A 22,224-nucleotide genomic window follows, 5' to 3' on the forward strand; every position below is an offset into this window, starting at 1 on the left:
AGAGCTGTTCACGTTTCCATTCACACATTCTGGCCTCTCGCCAGCTCATATTGAAGTGGGTCATGAGGAGATCGTCTGTACAGATGGCCAAATATTTGAGCAGCCACGTTCTCACGAAGTTGGCAACGTGTCTCAACAAGTGGTGGACGATGATGAGACACAATTGTCTGCAAGTCAGGAGGAGGAGCAGGGTGCGGAAGAGGAAGACGACGTGGTGGATGATCCAGTAACTGACCCAACCTGGCAGGAGGATATGCAGAGCGAGGACAGCAGTGCACAGGGGGAGGGAGGCGTAGCATCACAACAGGCAGTAAGAAGCAGGGTGGTGGCCCCAGGCAGAAGTCAGGCAACCGTTCCCCGGAACAACACGACGACACAAGGTGCCTGTACAAATGTTAGGTCTTCCCGAGTCTGGCAGTTTTTTAAGTTGGATCCACATGATTCAAAAAAGGCCATTTGCAACACCTGCCGTGCCAGCATCAGCAGAGGTACCAAAACTAGCAGCCTGACCACCACCAGCATGATCAGGCACATGTCAGCCAAGCACCCGACTTTGTGGGAAGTACAACAGAGTCGAGGAGCAGTGCTTGCTGATGTCACTGCTACGTCTTCGCTGGTTGTGCATGCGAGCCAATCCTCTGTCCATGCTGCCTGCGAACAAGCCTCCTCCACTCCTGCACCTGCAGTTGCCTACGCAGAAAGAACACCATCATCAAGCACGTCCTTGTCCCAGCACAGCGTTCAGTTATCCATTCAGCAAACCTTTGAACGCAGGCGCAAATACACTGCCAACACCCCACATGCCACAGTTCTAAATGCTAACATTTCGCGACTGCTTGCGCTGGAAATGTTGCCTTTTAGGCTGGTGGAGACAGAAGCATTCCGTGACCTGATGGCGGCAGCTGTCCCACGTTACTCGGTCCCCAGCCGCCACTATTTCTCCCGGTGTGCCGTCCCCGCATTGCATAACCACGTGTCACAAAACATCACACGTGCCCTGAACAACGCTGTTTCACCCAAGGTCCACCTAACCACAGACACGTGGACAAGTGCTTGTGGGCAAGGCCGCTACATCTCGTTGACGGCACACTGGGTTAATATTGTGGAAGCTGGGACCCAGTCTGAGCGAGGGACGGAACACGTCCTTCCCACACCAAGGTTTGCAGGCCCTACCTCAGTCAGTGTTTCACCCACACTCTACAGCTCCGGAATGTCATGCTCTTCAGCCTCCTCCTCCTCCTGCGCATCCTCATCCACTGTGCCCTCCACACCAGTCACAAGCTGGAAGCACTGCAGCACTGCCTCGGCGAAGCGGCAACAGGCTGTGCTGAAGCTAATCTGCATAGGTGACAAACCCCACAATGCAGAAGAGCTGTGGACAGCTCTGAAACAGCAGGCAGATCACTGGCTCACACCTCTGAACCTAAAGCCAGGAAAGGTCGTGTGTGACAATGGCCGGAACCTGGTGGCGGCTTTGAGGCGAGGCCAGCTGACACATGTTCCATGCGTGGCCCATGTGCTCAACCTCGTGGTTCAGCGGTTTCTAAAGTCATACCCAGAGCTGTCTGATCTGCTGGTAAAAGTTCGCCGCCTGTCTGCACATTTTCGAAAGTCACCTACTGCTTCAGCCGGCCTTGCCGGCTTTCAGCGCCGTTTGCATCTTCCGGCTCACAGACTGGTGTGTGATGTCCCCACGCGTTGGAATTCAACTCTGCACATGTTGGTCAGGATATGTGAGCAGAAGAGGGCAGTTGTTGAGTACCTGCATCACCTAAGCCGTCGGGAAATGGGTCAAACTCCACACATAACACCTGAGGAGTGGAGATGGATGTCAGACCTATGTATCATCCTCCAAAACTTTGAGGACTCCACCAAGATGGTGAGTGGTGATGACGCCATTATTAGCGTCACCATACCGCTACTTTGCCTTCTAAAACGGTCTCTGCTGAAAAACAAACATGATGCATTGCAGGCGCAGCGCGATGAGTTGCAGCAAGAAACAGTAGTGGGTGTGGGTGATAACACACAGCCCAGCCTCGTCTCATCACAACGTGCAGTGGAGGACTATGACGAGGAGGAGGATGAAGACATGGAGCAACTCTCCGGCCAAATTGAGGATATGACATGCACACCAGTCATATCCTCGGTTCAGCGTGGCTGGCCAGAGGACAGGGTAGATGAGGAGGAGGAGGAGGAGGAGGAGGACAGCATGTTCAGTCATCTTGTTGGTCAGGCTACTGAAGTCCTGGCTGTTAAGAGTCTGGCGCACATGGCTGACTTTATGGTAAGCTGCCTGTCTCGTGACCCTCGCGTTAAGAACATCTTGGCCGACAATCATTACTGGTTGGTAACACTGTTAGACCCACGCTACAAGGAGAACTTTTTGTCTCTTATTCCCGTGGAGGAGAGGTCAACCAAAATGCAGCAGTTCCGGAAGGCCATACTCACGGAAGTAGGCAAAGCATTCCCCTCACAAAACGCTAGCGGCATAGGTCAGGAATCAGTGGACAACCGAGGCGTATAGCCGAGAGAGGCACAAGTCCAATCCGCCAGAGGTAGGGGAACAGTCTTTAAGATGTGGGACAGTTTTCTCAGCCCCTCACGTACCACAGCCCCTGAGGTGCGGGGTAGTGCCACAAGAAATCCTAAGTTTGCCAAGATACTGAAGGAGTACCTTGCAGATCGAACAACTGTACTCCGACATTCCTCTGTGCCTTACAATTATTGGGTATCCAAGCTGGACACGTGGCATGAATTGGCTCTCTACGCCTTGGAAGTCCTGGCCTGCCCTGCTGCTAGCGTTTTGTCAGAGCGTGTTTTTAGTGCCACAGGTGGAATCATTACAGATAAACGCACCCGCCTGTCAACTGAAAATGCTGACAGGCTGACTCTGATCAAGATGAACAAGGGTTGGATTGGGCCAGACTTCACCACACCACCAGCAAATGAGAGCGGAATTTAAAGTTTGCCATGTACCTCCACTCACCCATGGGTACACACTTCTGGACTTTGGATAATCGCTGGACTGCTCCTCCTTCTCCTCATGCACCACCATGATGATGACCGTTACAAATTGCAATACTTAGGCCTTTGTTTCAGGTATACCCCCAGTGGTAAATTTTTTCGCCCATTCTTTGCAGAATGGACATTACAACGACAGGAGACCCGCTCCTTTGCAATGGGAACAATGTTTTGAGGCCCTCATGCACGTCTCTACCCAGGGACAACATGGAGCCTCCCAATTTTTGGCTGCCCTGCCTAAGGGCTATACTATAATACACCCACTTCCTTAAAATGGACACTTAATGTTTTGAGGCCCTCATGCACGTCTCTACCCAGGGACAACGTGGAGCCTCCCAATTTTTGGCTGCCCTGCCTAAGGGCTATACTATAATACACCCACTTCCTTAAAATGGACACTTAATGTTTTGAGGCCCTCATGCACGTCTCTACCCAGGGACAACGTGGAGCCTCCCAATTTTTGGCTGCCCTGCCTAAGGGCTATACTATAATACACCCACTTCCTTAAAATGGACACTTAATGTTTTGAGGCCCTCATGCACGTCTCTACCCAGGGACAACGTGGAGCCTCCCAATTTTTGGCTGCCCTGCCTAAGGGCTATACTATAATACACCCACTTCCTTAAAATGGACACTTAATGTTTTGAGGCCCTCATGCACGTCTCTACCCAGGGACAACGTGGAGCCTCCCAATTTTTGGCTGCCCTGCCTAAGGGCTATACTATAATACACCCACTTCCTTAAAATGGACACTTAATGTTTTGAGGCCCTCATGCACGTCTCTACCCAGGGACAACGTGGAGCCTCCCAATTTTTGGCTGCCCTGCCTAAGGGCTATACTATAATACACCCACTTCCTTAAAATGGACACTTAATGTTTTGAGGCCCTCATGCACGTCTCTACCCAGGGACAACGTGGAGCCTCCCAATTTTTGGCTGCCCTGCCTAAGGGCTATACTATAATACACCCACTTCCTTAAAATGGACACTTAATGTTTTGAGGCCCTCATGCACGTCTCTACCCAGGGACAACGTGGAGCCTCCCAATTTTTGGCTGCCCTGCCTAAGGGCTATACTATAATACACCCACTTCCTTAAAATGGACACTTAATGTTTTGAGGCCCTCATGCACGTCTCTATCCAGGGACAACGTGGAGCCTCCCAATTTTTGGCTGCCCTGGCAAAGGGCTATACTAAAATAGACCCACTTCCTTACAATGGGAACTTCAGGTTTACAGGCCATCATGCACGTCTCTATCCAGGGACAATGTGGAGCCTCCCAATTTTTGGCTGCCCTGGCAAAGGGCTATACTAAAATAGACCCACTTCCTTACAATGGGCACTTCAGGTTTACAGGCCATCATGCACGTCTCTATCCAGGGACAATGTGGAGCCTCCCAATTTTTGGCTGCCCTGGCAAAGGGCTATACTAAAATAGACCCACTTCCTTACAATGGGCACTTCAGGTTTACAGGCCATCATGCACGTCTCTATCCAGGGACAATGTGGAGCCTCCCAATTTTTGGCTGCCCTGGCAAAGGGCCATACTAAAATAGACCCACTTCCTTACAATGGGCACTTCAGGTTTACAGGCCATCATGCACGTCTCTATCCAGGGACAATGTGGAGCCTCCCAATTTTTGGCTGCCCTGGCAAAGGGCTATACTAAAATAGACCCACTTCCTTACAATGGGCACTTCAGGTTTACAGGCCATCATGCACGTCTCTATCCAGGGACAATGTGGAGCCTCCCAATTTTTGGCTGCCCTGGCAAAGGGCTATACTGAAATAGACCCACTTCCTTACAATGGGCACTTCAGGTTTACAGGCCCTCATGCACGTCTGTATGCAGGGGCATTGGTGAACCTCACAATTTTGGACTGCCCTGGCAAAGGAAAATACTACAAAGACTCACTTCCTCAAAATGGGCACATTAGACTCAAGAGGCCTTCATGTACGTCTCTTCTCAGGGACATCGGAGTGCCACACAATGTTTTCACGTAAAATCTTTCATGTATTAATCTCAAAAAGTAACATACACCAGCTCTATCTCACTATTGGGTATGTGCCCTTAACATTTCTGCCATGAAAAATCATTTTGGGGTCATTTTGGAAGGTTTTCTGGTGAGTCCGTAAAAATGGCGTGAAACGCGGACAAAATTGTTCACAGCTGTGACTTTTGAGTGATAAATGCTTCAAGGGGTCTTCCCCATGCTGTTGCCATGTCATTTGAGCACTCTTCTGAGACTTTTGTGACATTTTTAGGGTTTCTCCATGCTGCCGGGGGGTCATTTCCCAAAAATACTCGGGTCTTCCATAGGATAACATTGGGCTCGTTGCTCGGGCCGAGTACACGAGTATCTTGGGAGGCTCGGCCCGAGCTTCGAGCACCCGAGCTTTTTAGTACTCGCTCATCACTAACCATTATCTATGTTTGATGTGCAGCCTTATCCTTGTATAGTATGTAATTTTTGGCTTGCACTCATAATATATATATATATATTAGTGCTCACTTCAGTTATCCTATTCAGTTATTCCTGAGGATTGGCCCTTTGCTTCAGGGGTTGCTCGTTTAAAAGACACCGGCGAGAGTAGTAGCCAGTCTTGTTGCACTTATAGCAGACGGGTGGTCCATACTGGCTGTCGTTGTTCCTCCTCCGCTGCATCCATGGGACGTCCTCTGGGCTGTTGGTGAGCTGTATCTTCTCTGCTGGCTTGGCTTTTGATGGTAGCTGTAAGGCAGCGAGGATCCTAGCGACATCATCACTCAGGTGCTGGACTTGCAATGACAGATCCTTCGGGGTCCCGGCTGCTGCTGCGGGAGCCGGCAGGGCCAACAAGGACGCTGCTACTGAGACGGGAGCAGTGTCAGCTGGCCAGGATGGTGGGTCGGGGGCACCAGCATCGACCATCTGTAATGGTTTAATGGCCCGGTCTTTTAGAACCGCAAAGCTCAAGTCCGAGTGTTCCAGAGACCACAGCCGTAGCTGTTTACGATCTTCGGCGGACCCTAGCCCCTGCAGGAACTGCTCCATCAGCATTTTGTTGCTCTCTGCCTCAGTAATAGGGTCCACCTGCTTCAGGGGGCGTAGGGCCGTCTGCGGCCTCGAGGCGTAATCTCGGATGCTGTCCTGCGGGCGCTGTCGGCAGTTATAGAAATGCATCCGCAACTCCACTTCAGTACGGGTTTTAAAAGCAACTTGCAGCTTGTCAAAGATGGCGGTTACTGAGACCCGGTCAGCATCTGCCCAGGTCTCCACCTCCTGCTCAGCGGCGCCGGTCAGCTGCCCGAGTACCACAGATTCCAGTTACTTGTCAGTCATGGCATACAAATCGAGGATAGTACAGATTTTCTTCCTGAACATCTGCAGGATATCGGGTTTCCCATCATACTGGGGTAGCCAGGCAGCACCGGGCACATAAGGCAAGGAGATCAGCATTACCTGGGTGACTGCCGGAGCCACAGCTCCCCCCGCTCCTGCGACCAGAGTGGGAGCCGCCACATTTCCGTCACCCACCACATCTGCGGCTGGAGCCCGCTCCAGCGGCCGGCGCCACTCCGCCATCGGGGTTAGGTGCGGACATCTTCCCACTGCTCCCCCTTGGTCTTTTGCCGGCACTTCTTTTTTAGGCCTGCTAGTTTCATTTTGCGACTTCCGGCCTTGCTTTCCAGCCGCATTCCCAGGGGGCGGGGCTTCGGCTTTCACGCCCTTTTCTCGGGGAAGAAGACGCTGGGCTTCGCCAAAATGGCGACTTCTGAAAATGTTTGCAACGGATCACCGCTGACTGTCCAATACTTCCCCTCACAGGTTCAAATCCTGTTCACAGTGCCAAGCTTCGGGGTGTGCCGCCCCTGTGCCAGCAGTCGGCGCTGCTCGAATCTGGGCCTTCTGGGGTGGTGGCTCAAGGGTCTCCGGACCCGGGGGTCTCGCGGACACGCTGAATGAAAAGGGGGGACATAGATGTACGGGCTAGGCCATAAAAAGTTTGTGACGCCACCCACGGTGTGTGGTGAGGTGGTTCACCAGCGCTGCTGTTACGGGGCGTCCGGGGGAGTTGTTGCGCAGCAAGTTGTTAACCCCTCTGTGGGTAGGGATGGTGGCCCCGGGACACGGTGGCTCGGTGCAGGGGATGGTGACCGCAGGGGGTGCTGTTGTACTCACTGTTAGTAAAACACACAAATCTCTGGTAAACCAAGGTGTTGGTGGCCGGTGCCGCGGCTGGTTGCGTTCTGGTCCCCCACCTGGCTGGTGGTCTCTATCCTTTTCCTGCACTGCTTTGTGTAAGGTGGACTTTCCTTAGGCCACATCCAGCTCCCGGCTGGATGTGGCCTAAGGAGCCGTGCCCGCAGACGCTGGCTCGTGGGATATATGGGCCCTGGCGGTGACCTCTTATCCCTAATCGGTGGGCTGCTGTCTTCTATGAGGGACTTTGGGTGGGACAGGACCTCTAGTCCTGGCCTCAATTGGTTAATTAACCAGTGCCACTTGATTCTGGTCCTGGCTTCAGGGTCCGAGTACCCCCCTTTGTGCTCCGGTTTCTGGGTCGGTTCCCCTGGTCGGTACCGGCAGGATATAACCCTGTCCCGGTCCACCTCGGTTCCACCGAGACATCTTCCTGTCTTCTGCTGACGGAGACCAACGTCTGCCTCCTAGCCAGTGGCACCAGGGCTCCTACCCTGGTACCGTTCAACTTGAACTTTTCTGCTGGAGCTACACTTAGCTTCAGCCAACTCTCCTCTCCCAACTGAACTCCAAGCTTGACTCTACTGATCTCCTGTTTTTCCCGCCCCGAGCTTTCTAGACCCCTGGGTGGGCGTGTCCCAACCGCCTGGTTATGCCCACTGGTGTGTCTATCTTTCCCTCAGGGGGGTGACTAGGGTTTCTGGTTGGCTGTATGTTTCCTAGTGAAGGAACGATGTAATGCGGGGGCCTAACTGTAACTACATGGTTTTGCCAGGGCGTCACACATGCAGAATCATGCTGGTCATGCATTATGGATGGATAAGGTTGTGGCCAATGGGGCGCTACAGCTGCAAATGGATGCAGCTGGGTGGGTGGGTTTTGGTGCGTTTTTCAAGGGTCATTGGTGTGTGGGTAGTTGGCCCGAAAAGTGACATCAGGGTAGTTTAGTAAGGAATTTGGCATTGTTGGAGTTGTTTCTGATTGTGGTGGCGGTCGAGCTGTGGGGTTGCGAGTTTTCTGGGTGAAAGGTTTGTTGTCATTGTGACAATCAAGCGGTGGTACATGCGATCAATAGTTTGTAGGCAAAATCTGGTTCTGTAGTCACTTATTGCGGCATTTGGTGCTTAAATGTTTGCAGCTGAATATTCGTGTGGTGACTAAACATGTACCGGGGGTTGAAAACAGGGTGGCTGATGCTTTGTCTCGTTTTCAGTTTCACAGGTTCCGGGTTTTAGTGCCGTCGGCGGACGACGTCAGAGCAGTATGTCCAGAGAGCTTATGGAGTTTGGTGAGGCTGTAATTGCGGGCCTGATTAGAAATTTGGTATTCAAGGTGACTTGGTGGCATTATGCCAGAGTATGGGTTGAATGGCAAGAGTTGTTGGGAGCAATGTTTGAAGAGGGGCAGGAGGATCATTTGGTGGCGTTACTGGCTTTTGTGGGTAATGATTTTGTGGCTGGCCGGTCAGCATCGGCGGTGACGCATAGGGTGGCGGCAGTGGCTTTCTGGTTGAAGATGAGGGGCAAGCAGGATGTATCCAAGGATTTCCGGGTGCGGCACGCCTTGAAAGGGTATTGCAAGGGATCATGTGACAGGGATACAAGGCGGCCGATATCTTTTGTATTACTACAATGTTTGGTGAGTTGTTTGCGGTCGCTGTGTGTGTCGGAGTACGAGCGGATTCTGTTTAATACGGCGCTTGTGTTGGCCTTTTATGGGGCTTTTCGGATTGGGGAATTGGTAAGCCCGTCTAAGTGAAAGGGTGGTGGTCTGTTTTTGGAGGATGTGACGGTAGTGCAGGAGAGGGTTGAATGTCACCTGTGCCGTTCTAAGACTGACCAAGGGGGTCAAGGGCGGTTGGTGGTGATGTATGCGATTTTGGGGCATGGGTTTTTCCTAGTGCATGTGGTTGGTAAGTTTTTGGGGGTGGCTCGGGTCCGCTGTTATGTCATGGTTCGTTTTTGTTGCAGTATCAAATTGTAGCGGTGCTGCAAAGTTGCTTGCGGGCATCAGGGAAGCGGCCGGAGGAGTATTGGTCCCACTCCTTTACAATTGGGGCGGCCACTGAGGCTTCTCGGTGGGGGCTTGGGGATGAGGTGGTGAGAAGGATTGGAAGGTGGGAGTCCTCTCATTTTCGCCTCTACGTTCGGCCTCAGCTGTTATCACAATAAAGAACGGTGAGGGCAGTGAATTATGGGGATGTAGTTGTTGAATTTGCTAAGGGTAGTTGGTTGTGAATTTTGCATGTCATTGTAACCTATTTTGTTTTGTTTGTAGGGGTGTGCTTAATTTGGATATTAGGATACTCATTCGTCTATTGGTGGGCCCTGCGGGCCAATATGTGCCACCCCCACGCCAGCCGTGGGGCTGCTCGGATCCGGATCTGCGGTATGGCTCGAGGGGTTCTTCCGGACACTCCGAATAAAAGGGGACGTATTTGTGCGGTATTTTCTATAATCACTGTGTGACGCCACCCACGGTGTGCGGTGAGATGTAGCACCACCGCTGCTGTTATGGGGTACCCGGGAGTGATGTGATGGCAGCTGGATGTTAACCCCTCCATGGGTAGGGATGGATGCCCCGGGGCCCAGTGTTGTGCAGGGTTGCAGGGATCAGCACACTTACAGTTCGGTTGTCTGGGTGCTGGATGAGGCTGCACTGATGTGTGGAGTCACCGGTTGTCATGGTGCTGGATGAGGTTGCACTGATGAGTGGAGTCAATAAACACAAAGTGCTTTTGGTAAACTAAGGTGATGGTGGCCGGCCTCCGCAGACAGGTGTATCTGGTCTCCTACCCTGGCTGGTGGTCTGTGTCACTTCCCTCTGCACTGTGTTGTGATGTGGTGGATTTCCCGGTGTGGAACGCGGGAGTCCACTCCCGGTACTATTGTTGGGAGCCATGACCATCTGACGCTGACCCTTGGGATCTACGAGGGATGCCCTATCCCTCTCGGTGGGTGGTTGTCTACTTTTCGGGACTTAGGTTGGGACAGGACCTATAATCCTGCCCTCAATTGGTTAATTAGCTAGGCCGTTGATTCCGGTCCTGGCTTCAGGCTCCAAGTACCCCCTCTGTGCACGACTGTGGGTCGGTTCTCCGGTGTCGGTACCGGCGGGCTACAACCCTGCCTCGGTCCACCTCAGATCTCCGGCAGCCATCTTCCCATCTCCTCCTGTCACTGACCACTGTCTGCCACCAAGCCAGTGCGTCAGGGCTCCAACCCCGACGCCTGTTAGCTTCAACGTCCTCTCACTTGAACTTCAACACTAGACACTGACTCAGACTGAACTCACTGCTTTTCCCGCCATGGGCTCTCCAGAACTCTAGGTGAGCATTCCCTATCCGCCTGGTCCCATCCACTGGTGTGCCCGTCCTGCCCTAAGGGGGGTGACTAGGGCTTCAGGTTGGCTGGTGTAACCCTGTGAGGGACGGTGTTATGCGGGGGCCTATGTGTGTGACTAACTGGTTTTGCCAGGTTGTCACATTCCCCCTTGGTTTAATACAGACCGTCCCCAGGCTGTCTGGCTACCACTGTTTATTTTAACCGGAACTGAAAAAGTAGACAAACACATGAATACAAGAATACTAACATTTGTACAATTTCTTCCCTTTATGTGAGGCACCAATCTTAAATGTTGCATAACAAATCGGACCGGACCACCTTCTGTTCGCCCCGCCACCCAACCAAGCTGTTCCATGGTGCCACCGCTAAGCACTGGTGCACACCCCTTTTCCCAAATCCACGAACGGGTCCGGGTGATGCCCACACGGGCCGGGTAAAAAGTTCCTTACCCGGCAGTCCTTGTTACGGGTCCCCACGGTCTGGAGGGTAGTCACCGATTGCAATGGTGACGGGCCTCGGCCGACTCTACCGTAGGCCCTTCCTCCAATCAGCCTCTTCGGAGACTGGGTTGGTGTCACATGAAGGTGGACGGGAATTATTTACAAGACCCAAAAGTTCTTGGGTTGGCCTGCCAGTTCACAGCCGTGGTCCATTAAAACTGCAGAAACTGTAAACTGTAGAACGGTCCCAACGGGGACACATAGTAGCCGGGAACTTGCTACCATTGCTGCATAGGGCCATACGGCTCACTCATCACTCAGGGAACAGCATCCCTGGCCCAGCCGCAGCACATTCCGGAACTCCGGGCTTCCATCGGGAACGGAGGTGGTATAGCTGGCAGCGCTGTTACTTCTGGTAGCTGTGTCGGCCGGTACATCTCGGCTATGCTGGGAGCGGACTCCGGCTCTGGACAGGCCAGCGAGGCTAAGAGGGTCTGAGTTCCTCTCTTCCGACGTGGTGCTGTATGGGCGGCTCGACTCTCGCGGGCCCACACTACGGCCACCATTCTCCGGAACTCCGCTTTCCAATCCAGCACCTGTTGCAGCGACTGAGCTCGCACCTGGACACAGAACCTCGCTAGTTCTCACTCCAGCAAGGCAGCGGTCCCCAGTGGTAGGCGGTCCGATTCTTGCTCTTCTGCAGGAAACTCCACTCTGCCTTTGCCACCTCTGAGCACCGCCGCTCCAGCGGCAGGCACTGCTCCGCCATCAGCATGGGGTGCGGAAATCTTCCCTCTTCTCCCCCTTGGCATTTTGCAAGCACTCTCTTCGCTCCGCTCTCTATTTTCGTTTTCGGCCTCCGGGTCCTCTTTCTGGCTGTGTTCCAGGGGGCGGGGCTTCAGCTTTGCGCCCTTTCTCGGGGAAGAAGACGCTGGGTTGTTGTTTTTCGTGCCTAAAAATGGTAGCAAAATGGCGGCTTTTCAGAATTTTGCAGCGGAGCACTGCTGACAGTCCAGAACAAGGCGCACTTCTACGAGGTAAGTGGATGGGTAAGTATCCTGTTTGTGACGCCAAGTTTCGGGGTGTGCCGCTCCCACGCCAGCCGTCGAACTGCTCGGATCCGGATCTGCGGTATGGCTCGAGGGGTTCTTCTGGACCCAGGGGTCACGCGGACACTCCGAATAAAAGGGGATTTTCTGTAATCACTGTGTGACACCACCCATGGTGTGTGGTGAGATGTAGCACTACCGCTGCTGTTATGGGGTACCCGTGGGTGATGTGATGGCAGCTGGATGTTAACCCCTCCGTGGGTAGGGATGGATGCCCAAGGGCCCAGTGTTGTGCAGGGTTGCAGGGATCAGCACACTTAAGGCTGCTTTACACCAGACAATCTATCGTGTGATAGATCGTCGGGGTCACGGTTTTTGTGATGCACATCCGGCATCGCTGGCGATGCCGGCCTGTGTGACACCTCCTAGCGACGCAGTATCGCTCACAAACCGTGAGTCGTGTACTGCTCGCTAGGTTCCATAATATCGTTTAATTTAGTAGTTCATCGTTTCCGGGGTAGCACATGCCGCTCCGTGTGACACCCCGGGAACGATGAACAGCAGCTCACCTGCGTCACGCGGCCGCCGGCTATGTGAAGGAAGGAGGTGGGCGGCATATTTACGTCCCGCTCATCTCCGCCCCTCCGCTTCCATTGGCCAGCGGCCGTGTGACGTCGCTGTGACGCCAAACGTCCCTCCCACTCCAGGAAGTGGACGTTCGCCGCCCACAGCGAGGACGCACGAGAGGTAAGTATATGTGACGGGGGTTACTGACTTTGTGCGACACGGGCAGCGATTTGCCCGTGACGCAAAAAGGACGGGGGCGGGTACGATCGATTGTGAAATTGCACAATCGGTCGTACCGTGTAAAGCAGCCTTCACAGTTCGAATGTCCTGGTGCTGGATGAGGCTGCACTGATGTGTGGAGTCACCAGTTGTCATTGGGCTGGATGAGGTTGCACTGATGAGTGAAGTCAATAAACACAAAGTTCTTTGGTAAACTAAGGTGATCGTGGCCGGCCTCCGCAGACGGGTGTATCTGGTCCCCCACCCTGGCTGGTGGTCTGTGTCACTTCCCTCTGCACTGTGTTGTGATGTGGTGGATTTCCCAGTGTGGAACGCGGGAGTCCGCTCCCGGTTCTATAGTTGGGACCGTGCCCGTCTGACGCTGACCATTGGGATCTACGGCCCTGGCGGATGCCCTATCCCTCTCGGTGGGTGGTTGTCTACTTTTCGGGACTTTGGCTGGGACAGGACCTATAATCCTGCCCTCAATTGGTTAATTAGCTAGGCCATTGGTTCCGGTCCTGGCTTCAGGGTCCAAGTACCCCCTCTGTGCACGACTGTGGGTCGGTTCTCCGGTGTCGGTACCGGCGGGCTACAACCCTGCCTCGGTCCATTTCGGATCTCCGGCAGCCGTCTTCCCATCTCCTGCTGTCACTGACCACTGTCTGCCGCCTAGCCAGTGCGTCAGGGCTCTAACCCCGACACCTGTCAGCTTCAACCTCTTCTCACTTGAACTCCAACACTAGACACTGACTCTGACTGAACTCCCTGCTTTTCCCACCCCGGGCTCTCCAGACCCCTAGGTGGGCGTTCCCTATCCGCCTGGTCTTGCCCGCTGATGTGCCTGTCCTGCCCTAAGGGGGGGTGACTAGGGCTTCAGGTTGGCTGGTGTAACCCTGTGAGGGACGGTGTTATGCGGGGGCCTATATGTGTGTCTACCTGGTTTTACCAGGGCATCACAGATGCACGTCCGGACGGTCGGCAACTGGGACTGGATAGGTCAGTGGCATCGGTCAAATGGATCGGCATGCGTGGAATGGCTTTGAGCAGGGTATTCCTGGAATTTGAGTATTATGGCTCAGTGGACAGGCCTCCTAGCATGGTAGTGTTACATGTGGGAGGTAACGATTTAGGAGCTCAGGCGTCTCGTGAGCTGATGAAGATGGATTTGTTGCGTTTATGGAGGGCATACCCGGGTTTAATTGTTGTATGGTCTGACATTGCGGTGCGGTTTAAGCAACAGGCCAGATAGAATAACAGACGTACGAGTGGATGGGCACCTAGGGAATAGTGACCACAATATAATACAATTCCACTTGTCCTTTAGTAAGGTGCCTTGGAGGGGGGTTACAAAAACGCTGAATTTCAGGAAAGCAAAGTTTGATCAGCTTAGAGAAGACCTTCGCCAAATTGATTGGGACAATGTCCTCAAAAATGGGAGCACAGAAAATAAGTGGGAAATTTTTAAATCGGTATTAAACACCCACTGCGAGCTAGCCATACCATACAGAAATAAAAGGGCTAGGAACAGGAGAAAACCAATGTGGCTAAATAAGGATGTAAAAGGGGCAATGAATAATAAGAAAAAGGCATTTAAAAAGCTAAAACAAGAAGGCAGCGAGGAAGCATTAAAAATATATAGAGAAAAAAATAAAATGTGTAAAAAACAAATATATTTAGCAAAAGTAGAAACTGAGAGACTCATTGCTAAGGAAAGCAAAGCAAATCCCAAACTATTCTTTAATTATATAAACAGAAAAAAGATTAAAATTGATGGTGTTGGCCCTTTAAAGAATAATGAGGGTAAAATCATAGAAAGCGATGTGGGAAAAGCAAATGTTTTAAATACTTTTTTCTCAACTGTGTTCACACAGGAAAAGCATATGCCAGGGGAAATGCAGAGTGATCATGTAAATGCCCCATTAAGTATGACCTGCCTAACCCAGGAAGAAGTGCAGAACCGACTTAGTAACATTAAAATTGACAAATCACCAGGCCCTGATGGCATTCACCCTCGGGTATTAAGGGAGTTAAGTAATGTGATAGACAGGCCTCTATTCCTTTTATTTAAAGACTCTATAGAAACTGGGTCTGTTCCACTGGATTGGCGGCTAGCAAATGTGGTACCAATATTCAAAAAAGGGTGCAAAAGGGAACCTGGAAACTATAGGCCGGTAAGCTTAACATCTGTTGTGGGTAAAATGTTTGAAGGGTTTTTAAGGGATACTATTATGGAATGTCTCAATGTTAATAACTGTTTAACTCCATATCAACATGGATTTATGAAGGATCGCTCCTGTCAAACTAACCTGATCAGCTTCTATGAGGATGTAAGCTCTCACATGGACCGAGGAGAATCATTGGATGTCATTTATCTCGACTTCGGTAAAGCATTTGACACTGTCCCACATAAAAGACTGCTAAGTAAAATGAGAAAGCTTGGGCTCGGGGAAAATGTGTGTAGATGGGTAGGTAGCTGGCTTAGTGGTAGAAAACAAATAGTGGTTATTAATGGTGCATACTCAGATTGGGCCAGGGTTACTAGTGGGGTGCCACAGGGGTCTGTATTGGGCCCCCTACTATTTAATATATTTATTAATGATCTGGTGGATGGTTTACAGAGTAAAATATCAGTATTTGCAGATGATACAAAACTATGTAAGGTAGTTAACACAAAGGAGGACAGTTTGCAACTACAGATGGATTTGAGTAAATTGGAGAATTGGGCTGAAAAATGGCAAATGAGGTTTAACACAGATAAGTGTAAGGTTATGCACATGGGAAGGAGAAACAGATGCTACGATTACTTACTAAATGGGAAACTGCTGGGGAAATCAGACATGGAAAAAGACTTAGGCATCTTAGTGAATAAGAATCTAAATTGGAGTGCCCAGTGTCAGGCAGCAGCCACCAAAGCAAATAGGGTGATGGGATGCATTAGAAGAGGTCTGGGGGCACGAGATGAAAACATCATTCTCCCTCTGTACAAATCACTAGTCAGACCACACTTGGAGTATTGTGTGCAATTTTGGGCGCCGGTGCTGAAGAAAGACATTACTGAACTTGAAAGGGTTCAGAGGCGGGCTACTAAAATAATAAATGGAATGGGTGCATTACAATACACGGAAAGGTTATCAAAATTAGGTCTATTTACTCTAGAAAAGAGAAGACTTAGGGGAGACCTAATAAATATGTACAAATATATCAGAGGGCCATATAGAGATCTCTCCCATGATCTGTTTGTACCAAGGACTATGACAAGAACAAGGGGGCATTCTTTTCGATTGGAGGAAAGAAAATTCCTACATCAGCATAGAAGAGGGTTCTTCACGGTAAGAGCAGTGAGGCTCTGGAACTCTCTTCCTGAGGAAGTGGTGATGGCCAACTCACTGAATGAATTTAAGAGAGGAATGGATGCATTTCTTGTTAGCAAAAGTATAGAAGGTTATAAATAGCATAATCTTACAGGTAGATAGAAGAGCGACCTAGATTATTAGAGGAATGGGGGGGGCTGCAATACCAAGACAGGTTATTAAACTTGGGGTTAGTTAGTTAGGAAAAACAAAGGCTTAGGGGGATCTAATCACAATGTATAAATATATGAGGGGACAGTACAGAGACCTTTCCAAAGATCTCTTTACACCTAGGCCTGCGACTGGAACACGGGGGCATCCGCTACGTCTTGAGGAAAGAATGTTTATTCATAATCACAGATGAGGATTCTTTACTGTACGAGCAGTGAGACTATGGAGCTCTCTGCCGTATGATGTTGTAATGAGGGATTCACTAGTAAAATTTAAGCAGAGCCTGAACGCATTTCTTGAAAAATATAATATTACCAGTTATGTATATTAGATTTTATGACAGGGTGTTGATCCAGGGAACTAGTCTGATTGCCATATGTGGAGTCAGGAAGGAATTTTTTTCCCCATTGGAGCTTATTTGACACATTGGGGTTTTTTTGCCTTCCTCTGGATCAACATGTTAGGCTACGGGTTGAACTAGATAGACTAAGGGGCACTTTGCACACTGCGACATCGCAGGTGCGATGTCGGTGGGGTCAAATTGAAAATGACGCACTTCCGGCATCGCATGCGACATCGCAGTGTGTAAAGGCTGGATGATACGATTAACGAGCGCAAAAGCGTCGTAATCGTATCATCGGTGCAGCGTCGGCGTAATCCATGATTACGCTGACGCGACGGTCCGATGTTGTTCCTCGCTCCTGCGGCAGCACACATCGCTGTGTGTGAAGTCGCAGGAGCGAGGAACGTCTCCTACCGGCCTCACTGCGGCTTCCGTAGGATATGCGGAAGGAAGGAGGTGGGCAGGATGCTGACATCCTGCTCATCTCCGCCCCTCCGCTCTGATTGGCCGCCTGCCGTGTGACGTCGCAGTGACGCCGCACGACCCGCCCCCTTAACAAGGAGGCGGGTCGCCGGCCACAGGGACGTCGCGCGGCAGGTGAGTGTGTGTGTGAAGCTGGCGTAGCGATAACTTTCGCTACGCCAGCTATCACCACATATCGCTGCTGCGACGGGGGCGGGCACTATCGCACTCGGCATCGCAGCATCGGCCTGCGATGTCGCAGTGTGCAAAGTGCCCCTTAGAGTCTCCCTTCAACCTTAAAGACTATGAAACTATGAAACTATGTGTGGAGAGGGGCTCGTTCTGAGCACAGGAATAATCGAGCCAGGGCAAAGGTAAAAAGGGTGTTGGCGCAATTTGTGATGAGAAATAAGGGTATTGCGGTGTGGCACAGAGATTTGGAGACACCGAGTTGGCAATTTCGGAGGGGTGACGGGGTGTACCTTAATGACATCAGTTTGGATTTGTGGGCGTTAGGATTGCATGACTGTGTTGAGCGAGCTTTGGGTGTGTAGCGGGTCCAGGCCACATAAGGGGTCACGTGCCTTGTCCTGTGGCAGAGGGTAGGTCTGGTCCAGAGGCGGTTTGAAGGGAATGGCAACTGGACCAAGAGATACAGTCTTGGTATGGTGGATCTGTGTAGCCCTGCATTACCTTCTGGTGCAGGTCGCTGCAGGGTCTCCACGGGCTTGGAAATCTTCTGGTCACAGGTAGGTTAACTTCAATGGGATTCGTGACGCCACTCTCAGTATTGCGGTCAGGTCGACCGCCACTGCAGTTTAGGGAACACCTGGAGCTGATGGTAGGTGCAGTTAGACCTCCCGAGAGTGAGACTGGCCCCAGGGCCCGGTGTAAGTGTGTAGTACCACAGGTCACATAACTCACACACAAAACAGCAATGTCTTTCAGAGTTTTTACTCACTTTCAGGAGGCAGGGGTGAGTTAACCCGGGCGATGCTATGATGAACCAGGTGGAACCAGGTATCCCTTTGGCTGATGTAGGGGTGACTGCTGACTCACCTTCCTAGCCTTTCTTGTTTTGAGGTGACTCCTACGTGTAGTATTGCGGGGATCACCCAGGGAAGTATCTTCTGCCGTTCTCCCCTTTCTGGCCCGTTTGCCTGACAGCGTGGATCAAGGTAAGATGGCTCCAGGCTCTGTCCTCCTTATGGGCCCCCTCGTTGCTGCTGTAGCTGCGGACTCTGTGTGGTTGGTGAGGTGCATAAAGTGCCCTCACCAGCAGGTTTGGCAGGCCAACTGAATAAGACCCTGCTCTGAGGACCTGTTTCCCCGTGCGGGCTTGGTCTACCGAGTAGTCCCCTTACTCAGCCACCTCTTGCTATTGTCCTTGGTGGTTTTCAGGCGGCACCACAGAGTAGCCTTTCTCCCCCGCCAGCAGCCACGAACGGTGCAGTGTCTGGTAGGGCCCTGTTCCTCTGCTCTGCCCTCCAGACATGACTCCACACCTCCTGCTCCTTCGACTGCCTCTGCACAACTCCATGTTCACAGTGACACCACCTACCACTAGCTGGGATGCGAGGGCTATGCCCCCTACCTGGATCTACCCAGGGGTCCCCTCTAGCTGTGCGTGTGTTCTGGTTACTAAGTGTTCAATGTTGTTCACACACACCCCAGTCAGCCTCTGGGATTACCTGTGTTGTACTGACCCAGCATAGGTGCAGTACTCAGTGGTGCCTGACCAGGTCAGGGGCGCCACAGATCCGTTTTCCGGGATGTTGCAGGCACGGGGTTCTGCAAAGGTTTGGTGGTATTAATCCATGGGTGATTAATATGTCATCTCTGGGTCGGTGTGTTGCGGCCAGGGATATTGGGGTAAGAAGTGGTTCCTGGACTGGGACTACCCAGGGTTATATATACTGTATTGGTATTACTGTGTTACCTATTGTTATTTGTTAGGGTCACCCATTGGACGGTGCCCCCTTGTGTTAGAATGTAAATAATAGGTAATAAAGGCTGCTGTGGCCAATTTGAACCAAGTCACATGCAGTCCGTGTATTATTTACAGGTGGTCAATGGTGGGGTAACACAGACATCATGACTGGAGAATCCTTCCACAATGGTCATGAGCGTGACAGCTTCATGTATTTCTATGCAGCTCTCATGCTCTGGTCAAGAGAGCCACCGGCCAGTCCTGGCACTTTGATGTGATCATTGTCCATGTTATATGGCTGTCAGACTGCTTTCTAAATGTGAACCATCATTGTTTCTGGTTTTGGAAGACAGAATGAATACATAAACAGCAGTTCAGGAATTTTATTTAATTACACCCTTCACTGTGCATTAGAAAAATCAAGACAACTTGACCCTTCAGGTCAGTATAATTACAATGATAATTAAAATCTTTTTTATATTGTGCTACCTTTTGTATGCTAAAAAAATATATAGTTTTGCATGGCCATGCTTTGAGAACTATAACTTTTGTATTTTTCCTTAATCAGGACTTGTTCTTTGCAGCAACAAGTTCCTATGTCCTCTTCTATTGCACACACCATCACTGCTTAGATGAAAGGAAGAAATAGATAGAGTAGGATCATATTAATGAAGTAGCCCTACCAGCACTGTCATTCGATAATTTTCAATTATCTTCCCTGTTAGAGGAAAAAAAAATTATTTGTACCATGTTAGCCATCAGATGGAAAAATAATCAAAATTGAAGTCATCAGTAGTTGATACTTTTTAATGGCTAACTGAAAAGATCATATCTAATGGAATGAAAAAGATGGTAAAAATATCAAGCTTTCAAAACTACTCACGTCTCTTGAGAAGGTACTCTCTATTGATGACTCTGGCAGAGTTTCTTTATGTTTTTGACGTTATTCCGCTCTGCCTTTTTCCTTTTATCTAAAAAGTGATGTTACATGCAGTTCAATAGGTTTAGAAGCCAGACATACTGTACATGCTGTTATTTCAGTGTATATGTTAGCCACTGAGCTATTGTGAATTATTGAGATGACTCAAAGGTCCTCTGCTTTAGAACATGCCATCAATACTTAGAAGGAAAAAAAGTCTTTAGTATCATGCTAAACAGCACACCAATTGCACTCAATAAGAAACACAATAATGATCTGGTAGATATGATATCTTTTAATGACAAACAAAAATTAAATATATGATTATACGATGCTACAAATCAAAGTTCCATGCTACTTAAGACTCGTCTTCAGGCATGGTATAGCAAAGATACGTTAGGAACCCACAACAATTATATATGGATGGGAGAGTAAAAGATAATTAGATGAAGTAATAATTGTAAGCATTTAAATCAAATATAAGGGGTGACCCGTAATGCCAGTGAACTCATCGGAAAGACAATATGCAAAAGCACTGAGAGGAGGAAGAAAGAACCGATATAGAGTCAATATAGATGATAAATAAAACAATAATTTTTATTGATAACAACTATAATGGTGCAGTGGGTTACAACCAAGAAAGAGCAGAATCGCAACAGCCAAAATGCTGTAAGAGGAATTAAAGTACTTTTCGTAATAATGAGCACAAGAGGGATAGTATGGAATAGAAAAATATTAAACAATGATATGTTACGTAATGTGCACAGGAACCTGTATATAACAGAATAGACCTGAATAGGTAAACAAAAGCATGTGTTTTGTGAAGGAAGCTGCACAATATGTAAAGTGCTGTGTGCAGCTTCCTTCATTCTGTATACTGTCTTCCTTATGAAGAAGACAGTATACAGATGTGGTGCCCCTGTGGTTAGGCGCTACAGGGGAATGCAGAACCTTTACATCAAGGTGCAGTGCTCTTTGGTCACAGGTGAAAGAGAGAAGAAATGCAGAGTCTTATATTAGGTTGAGTAACATTGACTCAGCAGCCCCTACCTTCATATTCCTGGGACGGTTTATATAGTAGGTCCATAGGGGGGTGGAGCCTAGCTGAGCGTGAGACACGACGTGGTTGCCAGGACGACTGGGTGACAGTTAGTCAGTTAAGTCAGTCAGAAAAGAGTGACAAGCAGAGACGAGAGTATATTGATAACTGAAAGCAGGGCTAGAAATAACATAGGCCCGATGTCCTGAGCGAGGGTACCCCGAAAGAAAAGAAAGACACAGGAAAAGGGGTAACTCAGACGGAAAGGGGACGCTTTAGGTCTGGCGAGAGCCGGCTGAAGAGTTCAGGTCGACACCGGTATAATGTAACCGAGGAGGTTTGTCAGGTTTATCCCCAAACCATTGACCATTAACCTGGGATCTTAAATAAGATACACTGCTGGCCAGTCACTCTGAGATTTAATTCAGCCACTTATTATTGCCATACAGCCCATAGCTGAGACCACTGTGGCGCAACCCTACTACAGAAACGACCCTTAAGTGATACAGTGCACAACGCTCGTCTATACTTCATTACTCTTAGTTAAAGGCCTCCCAAGCCACTAACGCGGTATGACCTACCTATTGCGGAGATTTTGTATCTAACATATTAATCTTGATAAAAAGTCCAGTCTGACGAAGGCTTATTGCCGAAACGTCGACCTATTGTGGACGAATTGCGTGTGCATATTTTCTACTTTTTTTTAATCTAAATAAAGAATTCAGCATAATATCATCATACGTCTCTTTTTTGGGAGTAGTAGTGTGCCGGGGTTACCTCCCTTGGCCGAAAGAAAAGAAAGACACAGGAAAAGGGGTAACTCAGACGGAAAGGGGACGCTTTAGGTCTGGCGAGAGCCGGCTGAAGAGTTCAGGTCGACACCGGTATAATGTAATCGAGGAGGTTTGTCAGGTTTATCCCCAAACCATTGACCATTAACCTGGGATCTTAAATAAGAGGAGTCCGGGTACCCATCAAGAGTCTGACTACTAACCCCAAGCCAAGTTCACGACGCTGTTGCGGGATAGATAAAGAAACCGTGCAGCATCAGACCCCTGGGAAAACCAGTGACGAGACTAACGAGTGGGTTAAAGAGGGAGTCACAGAGCCCTCAGAGCAGAGACCGAGAAAGAGACAAAGTAAGGTTACCTCAGAGAAAAAACTCTGTCATTAAATCTCCTCC

Source organism: Anomaloglossus baeobatrachus, chromosome 4 (assembly GCF_048569485.1).
Source record: "Anomaloglossus baeobatrachus isolate aAnoBae1 chromosome 4, aAnoBae1.hap1, whole genome shotgun sequence".
Taxonomy (NCBI): Eukaryota; Metazoa; Chordata; class Amphibia; order Anura; family Aromobatidae; genus Anomaloglossus; species Anomaloglossus baeobatrachus.